General features: G+C 38.7%; 1 long non-coding RNA gene across 1 annotated transcript; it reads left to right on the forward strand.

Annotated features, from left to right (window-relative positions):
* The first annotated feature begins 12,264 nt into the window (after window positions 1-12,264).
* LOC105931173 lies at window positions 12,265-13,610 on the forward strand. The gene is made up of 2 exons (XR_004933164.1): window positions 12,265-12,561; window positions 13,119-13,610. It is a non-coding gene; the product is annotated as an uncharacterized LOC105931173 (long non-coding RNA).

Below are 13,610 nucleotides of genomic sequence, written 5' to 3' on the forward strand. Positions count from 1 at the left end.
AGCGGAGGGCGTCACCTAGGAGATTGTCCCACCGAGAGGGAGTCGCCGTGGTAATGACGTGTGGTAATGATGTTGTTGTTGTTGTTGTGGTGAGCCTGTTGTGCTAATGTCTCTGAAATCTTTGGAGAAGGAAAGGTTTTTCTTCCATGTAATGTCCTTGTGTGTATGTGTGTGTGTGTGGGAAAAAGAAACCATTGCCCCGAAGCTCTGAATATGACAAGAATGGCTTGAGTGGTGCTGTCCTGCTGAGTGCTCCATGAAGCTCTCTTAATGTCCTGCTCTCTTTCTAAGTATGGGTTAATCCTGCTTTCTATCAGTGGCATCGCGTCATGTTCACAAAGAGGATTTCGGTATTAGAGGGGCCGCGGTCTGGAAAGAGAGCAACACATTTTTGCACCTGCGACAGCGACATTAATATGGCAAAGGTGTTATATTTTCCTCGATGTCCGGACTCAAATCAGCACGGTGCACATTTATTAGTTATTGAATTGATATTGATTCTGGTGATAGGTGTCAGAATTTTTTTTTTCTGCAGAGCTTGCACTCCATGCTCGACTTAAAAGAACGTTTGACAATAGAAGTCAGAGATTCAGTCTAACTCAGCATGCTGTGCCAGAAGGTCATTTGTGTCATGACATCCATGAAAATAGATTGCACTGATGTGTTGCGCAACCTCCCAAAACGGTTTCAAAATCCTTCTCTTCTAAAATAGAAATATGCGGCTGCAAGTTTGCACAAGCGCAGAATGACACAGTACCTCTTGAACTTATCCACATTTTGCGGTGTTACATCCACAAACACTACTTGGGATTGTATGCGATAAGCAAAAACAAACTGGTGGTTTATTGTGAAGTGGAAGCAAACTGTTTCCAGTTTGGTTACAAAAATAAAAAATCTAAAAAGTGTGGTGCGCGCCTGTATTTTGGCCCCTCTATGCCGAACCCTCTGTTCAACCAATTAGTTTCCTAAGTAGTAAAAGGTGGCCCACTGCTTAGAGCTTCTCTCAGAATCCATCTTTAAGAAATGAGTATGGCACAACTTGACCTGTCCAGGATGCACCCAGCCTCTCACCTAATGATAGCTGCAGATGGGCAACAGCTACCCCAAGACCTAACAAGGACAAAGGTGTAGAGAATGGATTGGTGAATGGATGGATGGATGGATGGATGGCCCAGCTCTAAACCTACAAAGACATAGGCATCCACACAAACTGACAGACTGACCAGGGGAACCTTTATTTAGAGACATGTGGCCTCTTCTCCTTTTTTGAGTGGGGCTGCAGAGATCCTCCTCTAAATAAGGAAAAACAGCAGAACTCATGCCTTTTTGGAAGAGTGGCCAGAAGAAAATTATTGTTGAAAAAGAAAATCCAAAATCCACTGTGCATCACCCAGAACCCACCGTCCTCACACTGAAACAAGGTGGGGGCGGTATCATGCTGTGGGCATGCACCACCTCAGGATCAACAGGGAAGCAAGGAGTATTTGTTTGGAAAACGGACCGAGCTAAAACACAATCTTGGAGGACAACATGTTAGAAGCACCAAAAAATAAATAAATAAATAAATCTTGAAACTCAAGAGAGTCTACACCTAAATCTGATTCACAATTTGTGACAAGATGTTAAAAGGAATGTTCACAGATGCTCTGAATCCAGGGGACAAAAACGTCAGTTTCTAGTAGGTTGACCACATCTCAAATAACCTAATATGAGACAACAGTTTGCCTGAGAGGGATAATGTGAGACACATTACCAACACAATGATGACGTCCATACATTTCAATGCAACACGGATCGCACATTACAGTAATACCTGCTTTTCCTGTTACGGCACAGCAATGAATTATCGCAACACATGATTTATTAAACGTAAAAAAAGTTAAACAATGCTTTTCATTCAAACTTTTAAATTTTAGCCCTGTGATAGATTGCCGACCTGTGCAGGATGGACCCCGCCTCTCGCCCACTGGCTGCTGGAGATAGGCACCAGCCCCCCAGGACCCTGCACGGAAAAGCATATAGAAGATGAATGGATGGATGGGATATTACACTTAACAGAAGTTTAATAAAATTGCTCTAAGTTTATCAGAAAAAAAAACGTTACTAGCTTTAAAAGTGTAGTTAAATATTGTTTATGTTAATCTTGGCTGCTGTACCTTGTCTGTCTGGCAGGTATTTTTGGGTTGGCGTAAAATTGACTCCATTGCTCAGCACGAGGCTTTCTCTGGCTCTGTGTGTTTCTTGTGCAACTCACCGTCATGAAGCAACACTTTTTTTCTTACTTTGATGTAGTTTCCCTAATATTTGTTTTATTTTACAAGCATTGTGGTGCCCAGCTGGTCATGAGGTGGGACGCTGCTGCATATTTTAACTGAAAGCTGATGCAGCTCTTTAAGGAGAGCTAAATTTATGCATTGTTTTGTGATCAATTGTGTACAATATCTCCCAAAAACACATTAAAGTTTGTAGTCGTAACATGACAAAAGGTCAATACTAATTACTTATGTAATTAGTTTTGCAACGCACTAGAAGCAGACAAACCAGTTCGAATGTGAAGTGATATTTCATACTGTGTGTGCTTGACTTTTAACACAGTGAAGAAGAGGATTTTCTCGCGTGGCGGGTCTGAGCATCCTGGCGCCCCGCTGGTCCTGAGGCGGGACGCTGCTGCATGTTTGAATGACAGCCGTTGCAACTCTCATTGACGATGACTGCAGCTTTGCACTCTTAATTTGAGAAAAGCACATGCTGAATCATTTTTCGGACTTTTCAGACTCTGAACCAGTCAAATGCGCGACATTGTTTCGGTTTGTGGGACACCGGGACAGAAATAAAAAAATGTGGCACAGATGCGTAAATATGTTAGAGGAATACCCCCAAAAGACCTTCAGCCTTTATTGGAGTGAAAGCTGCTTCTACAAATTTGACTCTAAAAGGATGAATGTACAGTGAATGGATGCTGCACAGATTTTATGTAGAAAACTACTAGGATAACCACACTTGCTTTTCTCCTACTCTACAATTTTGCACAAATTTGTATAAAATTCAAATAAAATGCATCAACATTTTTTAAGGGGAATGAATACTTTTTGCAAGGTTGCTGTTACTGCTGCCGTTTACATCTGAAAGGTTGGCACAGGTGCAGTCCAGCAGATTTTAAATGTAAGTTATTTTAATGTGTAAGAGCTTTTGTGCAATTGACAAGCCAGCTGACTGACAGATTTTGATAGATGGTGAGATGTTAAAATGGAAAATCCATTTAGCAAGTCCTTGAGGCTCAATCCAAATCTTCCCATACAGCTCACCCTCCCTTTCAACAGGTTACAACAGAAGCCTCTAAGCAATTAAGTGCACATATCGCCAGAAGGCTGACCTTCAACTTTAAAGCAAAGATGTCTAACATCTCTCTGCTCTTCTCCAGTATGGCTGCCATACCAACTTAATTTCATCTAAGAGTGTCACATGCAGCACAGCCTTCCTCTTAATCGCACACGTGCCGCTCCTCAGTGGATTACACTTATCATAACCAACATCATGTGCACAGCGTGGACAACCACTGACCCGATGAGACAAATTAGAGTCATGAGATGGAACAGGCCAGTAGCTTTTCCAGTAGAAGAGTTCACCTTTTGTATGGAGGGGGCCGTGGGGGGAGGAGACCATGGAGGACAAATCTCAGATGATGCAAATCGATTTCACTTCAGGCATCTTTAAAGGAACAGGGGCGTCCTTTTCAGCGGGTCAAAGTAAATGCATTTTCCCTCTCATCATTTTGTGTCTCTGAAGAAAAAAATAGCTTCTTTGCACATATGATCACTGAACTCTTTTGGATTCATCCAGTATGTGGAGAAATGTAAGGATGCAATAAAGATATATATTTTTATTATTTATATCATAATCAATTCAACTGAGACAAGGTAATTGTACATAAGTGTGTTACTTTATTGTGACTTTGGGGACTTGTTTCTCACTCAGAGCATTAGTCACCAGTTTCAAAGGTCTGAATTGGGACTTCCTGAACCTATTTTGGTGTGACATTTGTGTGTTTAATGATTAATAATTAAGAGGCTGTTTTGGAAAATGCTAAAAAGAATTTAGCTAATGTGGTTGTATAATATGAACACAGATGGGAAACAAAGGACTAAATTAAGAAGGCAGTGAACCGAGCTACAGCGGAAGACAGGAAGGCAGTGAAGGATCTAGGGGTAATGGCAGTTCATATTAGATTTTTTTTTTCCATGATTGTTTTTAAATGACAGAAAAACCTGCAATTTAAATCTTTGATGAAAAAAAATCTGAATGTCACCCCAAGCCTGCACCATGAGCTTTAAGCTTCTGAGAGAAATAAAGCAACCACTGTTTAAAACTTGATTGCGTAATCAATAAATTAGAATACTATTGAAACTCTTATGACCTATCCAGGTTGTACCCAGCCTCTCGCCCATTGAAATTCTGGAGGTAGGCACCAGCACCCCATGCGACCCCATGAGGAATAAAGTGAGTAAGAAAATGGATGGATGGATGGATGAAACACTGATTTACAGTAATTCAGTTCACTAAATGAAACAAACATTACATAATTACACACAGACTGATGTTTTCAAGCCTTTATTTCTCTTATGCATGATGATATTCTGCTTCTACTCGTGAAAACGCAACATTCAAAATTAGACTATTACATCAGACCAATAAAAAAAACACTTAATATGAGTTGACTTAATTAAAAGTGGGTTTAATATCTGCTTGAATTTTGTTATTTTCTAAAGGTGTTTTTGATCAGAGAAATGAGCCCCAGTGGACTACACATTCTAATTTATGACTGTATATGTTTGCTTTTCTGACATATTTCCAACAGATCGACACATTTGACTAATTGATTTCTACAGTTTTTGGTTCAAGATTCAAAACATAAACTTACAGCCAGGCTTTATTCTTGTGTTAGAACAACAACGACCCTATGCAGGCGACTTAAACCAGTGAAGTTTGTGCTCTTACAGGAGCTCCAAATAGTCAACTGCTGCCACCTAGTGGAAACAATCGAACGTTTCACCATCTGTGTAGTTTTGTTCGGGTCGTTTACAACAAAACTGCACAGTTTTTTTAAAAAACTCGATCCATTTTAGAGTCATTGCCACAGTCTAAGACAAGTTTAGCAATGTCTTTGTTTTATTGTTCCCCGTTTTGTAAAAGATTGCAATAATAGTCACTTTGTTTCATACAATTGACCTTTTTCACATTTTGTCACATTTCATCTCCAACCTTCAATGTATTTCATTTATTTCATTAGGTTATTATGTGACAGACCAACAAAAAGTAGTTCTTAATTATCAAATAGATACAAGACCTTTTTTTTTAAACAAATACAACTCTGCTTTGCTATCTCACTCTGCTATCCCTGAATAAAAATCCAGTGCAACCAATTGCATTCATACATCCCGGCGTAAACCGAGTCCGTCTGTGTGTAATTTAATCTCAGAGCATTCATCTGTTGTGTGAAAGCTTTAGAGATGCTTAAGAGAACATTAGCAAACAAATAGCCTCATGAAGACCAAGCAACACAGCAAAGCCAGGGACAAAGTTGATATATTCAAACTAATAAGCTGGAATAAGAGAGCATTAATTAGAAAAGCAGTCAAGGCATTCATGTTAACGCCAAGAGACGGCTATTTGGCACAGACTTCACAAAATGTGGTCCTTGTGGAAAAGCGGTAAAGAAAAAAAATGCCCAAAAAGCTTCATGAAGTTAAACATTTTCCACAATCCAAGAATGGGACAAAGCAAAGAAGAGAATTTGCTCTGGTCAGATGGGGCCACAATAAAATGTTTTAGTCCCATGAAGGAAAACAAAGTAAACTTTTTTCGTGTTAGGAGTGTTACAAGTTAACCCAGAGTGTAGATAAGAACATATTTACAGCAGGTGAGAAGGCCAAAAAAATCCAGAAGAATAAACAGAGCTCTGGAAACAGGGAACTCTGATGGAGAACTACAGGGAAACTCAACAGAAGGTTCAATGGAGAAACTGGCAAAAAGGAAACGTCAGGTTATATGTAGGAGAAGCGCAGGTGGAAATAATCAAGAGAGAACGGAGGAGCAGCTGACATGAATTAAGCAAATGTGCTGAGGGGTTTAAAGCTCAACGCTTAAACGTTTTCTACTGAAAAGATACAGAAAGGGCAACAAAATGTGCACTGAATGAAACAAAAACTAACTTTCCAATTTAATCCATAAAACTAAGAACTATAATATGAACAAAACACCTGAGGACAAATAGCGTACAGGAATAAGTAAAGAACGCACCGTGTAGGAAACTTAGCATCAAAGAACTAGTCTAAATACATACACCAAAGAAAATCAAAGCACTAACACCTGGAGATTGTGACATCATCACCCTGAACACCTCTGACAGGTAAATGTGGCGGTGGCAGCATCAGACTGTTATCCATCGCAGGGACAGGGAATCTGCTAAGGAAGATGAATTTAGTTAAATACAGGACAACCCTGGAAGAAAACCTATTAGAGGCTCTTCAGATTTGTGTTTTTTTTAACAAATATTTGCTTCAAAATTTACAATTATACCTCGGATTGAAAATCAAGCGTCTTGTCTTGTCTTGCTCTTTACCTCTGCAGACTCCTAACAGTACACAGTTGTGTATTTATGGCAGAATCTTGACCAAATACATAATTTTGTCTTCCACGGACTCTTTTTGCACTAGACACGGTAACGGGAAGCAGAGAGAAGCATTTTAAGTGTGTGTAATCTGAACTGCTGGCAACCTTTCAGAAACAAAGTGGTAGCTTGTGAAAGTTTGTGATAGCATTTGTCGTCATGCACAGTAAAATGAACGCACGCAAAAATGACTCATTGCTTATTACTTACGAGCTGACTCTAACCATTTACCAGAAGAACGCTTAGTGCTCGTTTTTTTTTTCTGTCGTCTTTCTAAACCCTGAACATAACATGATTCTGGGTTATTAAAACTAACATTTAAAGTAAATGACAATAAAGGTTGTCTAAGTCTAAGTGTACATTGACCATGTTTTACAGTTTACAATGACACGCCACATTTTTTCATTGTCAAGCTTGAGCTTGTTTTGTATTGAACTGATAAGCCTAACAGAGACCTCCTACGTGCCAATCTCTTCATCTTGGAGAATGTGAAAGAAAATACCTGCTTCTGCTGAGATACAAACCCCAAAATACTGCAAAATAAAGTTTCCCTTTGCGCCACCTGCGCACCATTTTTATTAGATTTTTTAAAGCTACCAGTCATTGTAATTTTTGCGAGGCAGTGTTACAAGGAATGTACAAGGAAGACTTTTGTGAGCGCGGAGTATTTCATCAACAGTACTGCTTAACCTGGTTTTGATTTAGGATGATTCAAATGGGTTGCACTTCTACTTAATGTGGTTTTCAGAGTGCAGACTCGCAAAGCCTGTTGCGCAACTCTGGGTTTTCATCTATGAGAAATCATGAGACTTGATCCTTCCTGAGGACTGAAACGCTACAGCTATGTCACAGTTTACTCTCCTTCCACAATTTTCTTTTAGGAAAACAAAATCTGAATGAAGAGGTTATAACCGTTTCATTTTAGATCTCTCTCTGGAGAATTGGAATCGTGCCTGTTGGCTGAGAAGTTGGCTGATAAGTAAAAGTACATCCTATGTCTGCAGGATTTTACCATGCTCAGTCTTCTGGAAGGATAAACGTTACCATAAGGTGGAATTTTCGCCCAACATGTCTGACCTGGTCTTTTCTGGCTACCGCGTAAATAAGTGTATGTCTGTCTCCTAGCGGTCATTCTTTGGCGGTGAGTCAGGGTGAAGTTGCCAAAAAGCTTTCTCGTTTGACTCCCAGTACAAGGAAGTGAAATCATGTGTTCTTCATCTTTTCACTATTAGTCACCCTAACTGGCCATAGGTGTTAGACCAATGAAAATGGTTTTAGTCCCGCTGTCAGTAGAAGTTAGGTTGTCTATTTACATATTGATTCACAAAGATATTCAATCAAAATAATATTATTGATACTGTTTAATAGTTATTTTGACCTATATTTGACAATATATTGACATGTTCAGGTCATTACCGTGAGGCAGACACTGTACATTCAATACTATCTCAAAACCTTCCTCTTTGATCTATCTTACAGTCAGAAGGGCAAAGGTAATCCTCATCTGTTTCTCTAGTTATGCTGCTATGGTCCTAGACTGCAGGAGATCATACAGACCACTCGCCCCTGACTTTTACACTTTCTCCTACTACTCTCCACCTATGCATAATTTGCAGTTACTGCTTTAACTGGTATTTTTACAGAATCCACACCTGTTTGGTTGTGTGTGTCTCCTGGATGGGGGCATAGACTGAAGTAATGCTGACAATATGTTAATGTTCCCTCCATTCTTTTTTCTATAGATGATAAAGTTGCCCTATTAATGATGTGTGTTTCACGGACAGCACTATTATAGGAGCTGATGCTTCTACTGATGATGTACCCTTCCTGCCATGCATACCACGGACCGTGCTGGCTCAGTGATTCTCTATTTAACATGTTTTCTTTCTTAAACAGGATCCCCTAACAGAGTTGCTGCTATTGTGTAACTGAGACCCCAAGGCTGGAGCCTGAGTTTGTGCCTAAAATAACATCTTTAAATGTAATTCCGTTTTTTTTTCCTCCAGCAGTTACAAAAAAACAACAAAATACCTATTAACATAGTGATTACTTAAACAGAGTTTGTAATTGCTGAAAAGTTACATTCTTCCCCCAGTACTGGGGGCTGGGGATTACTCCATGCACACAGTTTTATTTATTTTTTTAGCACTAGAGAAGCACACCTGGATCAGTGTTTTGCTCTGTGTTTGATTTCTCTTTTCTCAAACCCCAAGTCGGTTGTGACTGATGATGACTGTTCACACTGAGCCATCTAGAGGAGGTTTCTTCTGCTTAAAAAGGGAGTCACTCTTTTACACTGTGACCACATGGTTTCTGAGTATGAGGAATTTCTGCAAAGATTGCAACTGTCCACTGCTGTCGGGCTGTTGCGAAGACAGCGAATCAATGCAATTGCCTGTAATTGTCAAATCAGTTATGTTTTAAATTTTTGTTTTGCATTACATTCACGATCAGAATCTCTGGTTTCTGTATGCTTGATTTAGATTGATATACATTTGATTTTTAATATTTTTCTGTTTACCTGGAATTAAACTGCACCTCTTTTGTGAAGTACCTTTTGGCATATATGGTGAATTTGGCAATAAATACACAAAAAAAGTTTAAACATGCATATTCAGAATAAGCGAAACACATATATGAATGGTATAAATATAAGTAAAAAATAAGTCACTGCACACCTACGGATGCAGATAAAATTAAAAGAGCCTCTATGGCATTTAAGGTGCTATGTACAACACCAGATTTTTTTTTTTCAGTTTTACATTTCACTGGAACCACAAAGGCTTCATTCTATCTTCATATTATGCAGGTGTTTAGTTCCCAAGAACTGTAGGTTGATGATTAAGTGTTAAAGGAACGGTTCCTCTATTTCTCAAAGTTCATCTTCATGTTTGCTGACAGAGTCGTGTGGGTTGTGAATTTCCATGTTTGGCCTAGTTTTCAGTTCTTGAGTGAGCAAAGATTTTGAATTCTCTGATGATGACTGGTTCATTTGGTCAAAAATGTTGTGATTAAGTCTTCAGGTTTTAATACAATACCACAGCAACTTACCGTGTTTTGACATAAACCCTCATTTACTTTAGCTGGTCTGTATGTTTTTGCTTTCATCCATGTTTTTTTTTTTTTACATTTATACCTGACTGTTCCTGTACTATATCAAGAATTGAAATATAATCCTGCATTTAAATACAGACCAAACCTATCCAACATGACACATTTGTTGGGTGCACCTTTTTGATAATAATAATTGAACATCAAATAATTATCAAAATACTAGTTTATTTGTGGTGAAAAGCAAAGAGCCTATTGTAGCATACAGTGCTGTGTAAACATTGTGTCCCCTGCATTATATGCATTTATTTCAGGCCATCAAAACAATTGCAATATCAGGCAAAATTAGATTACTAGATGTAACAGAAGGGACACCTTCCAATGGTGTACATCCTCATCTTTGTTTGTCTTCCTAGAAATCTGGAAGATAGTAAAAATTGTTTCTGACAAAAGTGAGATGGTCTTTGTAACCTTTTTGGTCAGCAAAACCTTTGGGATTTGAAGTGTTCCATGGATGCCATTTTTGCCCAGTCTTTTTGTTTTTCAATAAGTGAAACCAACCTTAACTGAGGCAAGCGAGGCCTATGGTGCCTTAGATATTGTTCTGGGTCCTTTTGTGACCTCCTGATTGAGTCATTGATTTGCTCTTGGATTAAATTAGGTGGGCAGGCCCCTCGAGGTCCTTCACCAATCCTCTATGTTTTCTACTGTTTGCAAAAAAAAATCTGATTTCTACTGTTTTTTTTTAGTTTTCTTGCAATGTATTATATCAGGGTTTAGCTTTTTGAGCTTCAATATCTTTTAGCCTACTTCATGTTATCAGACAGGTTTTATTTAAGAGATTACCTGATTCCAAATGGGAGCAGTGATCCAGCCAGGATGTCACTATTGAAATTGAACTGATATAAAATGATTTTTATTTTTATGATTCATGAACTGAACTAACAAGAGGCAATTAGTTGACAACATAAGGTCAGATTAGTTTGTTCCCTTGAAAACAGAATTTGAAAACTAAAACATTTAAGAGTGACAGAAAAGCAAAAGCAATAAACCTGTAAGGGGGTAAAACCTTTTTTATTACACTGTGTAAGTAAGAACCTTCATAATTATCTGTGTTAAACTGCAAGTCTGACTTGCGTCTCTAATTTGTACCTGATTTAAAAAAAAATGCCATTAAAGTACATGACCTTAACTGTAGGCACTAGGAAACTTGACCTTAGAGTCCTTGTCTTAAAAATATATAGGTCATTTTTTTTTATCTGACCTAAATTTAAAGTTTTTGCCATAGCACTTAAGTAAAACCTCTGAAATTCTGTTCTTGCTTTTGTTTTTTTATTATTAGTGCCCCATCTGATCTGAACTGATCTGATAAGTGGAATATAACCCATTTTACACACCAGGCAATTTTGAGGGCATATATCTAAAAGAAAGTAAATAATGTTTAACTTCAAATCTTGCACAATGCACCTTTAAAATGTGAAACACATGCATCGTTTGTTTGTTTTTTCAAAATTATTACTTATTGTGCATTATTTTGTTATTTCTTGAAAGATACCTGTCTGATTTCCAATGAGAAACAAACTTCTTTCCGGACTGAGAATAATTGTACATCTAAAGCTGCCATGATAATTTTGTGCTTAACTGTAGGTACTAGGAAACTTGACCTCAGAGACCTATAAATTAAAAAAATATATAAATATATTTTTTTAATGTGACCTAAATTTAAAAGTCTTGCCATAGAACCTAAAATAAAACCCCTGAAATTCTGTTCTTGCTTTTGTTTTTTTGATTATTGGTGCCCACATCTGAGCTGACCAATGAAACCTATAGAGGCAACTGCGGTAAATAGAAGATAACCCATTTTACACGTCGGGCAATTTTAAGGGCGTATATGCAAAAGAACGTAAAAAAAACATTTAACTTCAAAACGTGCACAATGCACCTTTACAATGTGAAAAATCAATCTTTTTTTTTCAAAATTATTACTTAAAACCCTTGAAATTCTGTTCTTGCTTTTGTTTTTTGATTATTAGTGACCATATCTGAGCTGAACCGACTAATGAAACCTATAGAGGCAACTGCGGTAAATAGAAGATAACCCATTTTACACGTTGGGCAAATTTAAGGGCATATATGCAAAAGAAAGTAAATAACATTTAACTTCAAAATTTGCGCAGTGCACCTTTAAAATGTATTTTTTTTTAATTATTACTTAAAACCCCTGAAAATTTGTTCTTGTTTTTGTTTTGTTTTTTATCATTAGTCCCTGTATTTCATCTACTTCCAAAAAAAAAAAAACTCCTGTCAACCAGTGTGGGGGGCATGGCTGGAGGTCGTCCCTCAAACATGTAGAACTTAGCTCCGGCCCTGGTTAGAGTGAAAGCTTTCGAAGAGAAGTCAAAATTATGGCACACGTGAAATTTGCGTCCTGTGATACACCTGGGAGTGGGAGTATGATGATACGTTTCTTATTTAATTTGCACGCAAGTAGTAGCTTAGTTCAACAGAATCATTAAACCATGCAACGAATGCTGAATGACGAACAACATCATTGCCAATTTTAATTCGGCATTTAAAAAAAAAAAACTCCAGTGGAAAAACCCCGAATGTTGCCAAGACGTTCAGGAAGTAGCAAGCTGCTACATGATCTACAGCAGCCAGCCAGCAGAGAGAGCGAGAGAGAGAGAGAGAGAGAGAGAAAGAAAGAGAGAGTTTGGTGTGAGGACAGACTCAGAGCTGCCTGGTGCGCAAACGGACTTCTTCACAGCTGTCCTGTTTTCTGCTCAGCTCCAACAAAGCTGCGGAGGAGAAAGAGAACACGGGAACAACTCCGCTGATCATCGGTAAGCCATCGATTTTCCTTTTTTTCTTCTGCCTGACAAAGCTCACTCCAAGCTGCACTCGCCGTTCCCCGTAAGCAATTCTCAGATCCTCCTATTTCTGTGCATTTATTTAGAAGCTTCATTACAGTTTTTGGAGCTGCAAAGAACAACCGAAACCGATCGGTGACACATGGCAGCAACGTGTATAGCGCGATTTCAAGGTTTCTATTCTGTCTCACAAGATCCGCTTTTTTTTTTTTTCGGAGGTTTCTGAGCACGGCTTTGTTTTTCTGTCGCGTTACAACCACAAACGTCAATGTGTTTGTTGTGTTGGGGCTTCGTGCAATGATAGATCCACACAGCGCCCGATTGTGGAGTGGAAGGAAAATGACACATTTTTAATTTCTAAAAAAAAAAAAAAAAAAAAGGTGTGCTGTGTGGATCTGTATCCATCACACACGTTTGCTCCTCTAAAGGAGAAAAAAAAAACATATTAGAAAATCCTTTGATATTGTGTGTATAAGTAAATAAATAGACATGAAATGACATTTGTGTTGTTGTTGTTGTTGTTGTTGAAGGTAACCAAGTTGGTCCTCTGCAATCATGCTGGCCGCTGCTGTACTCAAGCTCTACACGATCGGAATGGCACTCTCCGTGATGGCAATCCTTTGGGGGATTGCTGATTCCTTCGGAGGGCTCATGTACGCCCAGAACCACCACTACATCCACGGACTGGACACCCAGACACAGACACAGAGGCAGAGCGCCTCCAGGAACCACCTGCGAGGACCATCTGTGACAAGGAACGTTGGCTCTTAAGGGACCCCGGGATGCTGAACGCGTGGGACCTTTTCTTGACTTTTTGGAGAGACTTGAACTGTACATATCTGTAATGCCAGGGGATGTTTTACTCTGTTTCCCCATCTGCTGTCAGTAAAACACGGTGCAGCTATTTTACATAGCAGCTACAAAGAGCTTCAACAGATATAGCAGCACTACTGAACGATTTGCACTGAAACCAGAATGTTTTTGTAGCCGTTTCTGAAATAAAATGTCTTCTTTGTGATCGT

Source organism: Fundulus heteroclitus, chromosome 17 (assembly GCF_011125445.2).
Source record: "Fundulus heteroclitus isolate FHET01 chromosome 17, MU-UCD_Fhet_4.1, whole genome shotgun sequence".
Taxonomy (NCBI): Eukaryota; Metazoa; Chordata; class Actinopteri; order Cyprinodontiformes; family Fundulidae; genus Fundulus; species Fundulus heteroclitus.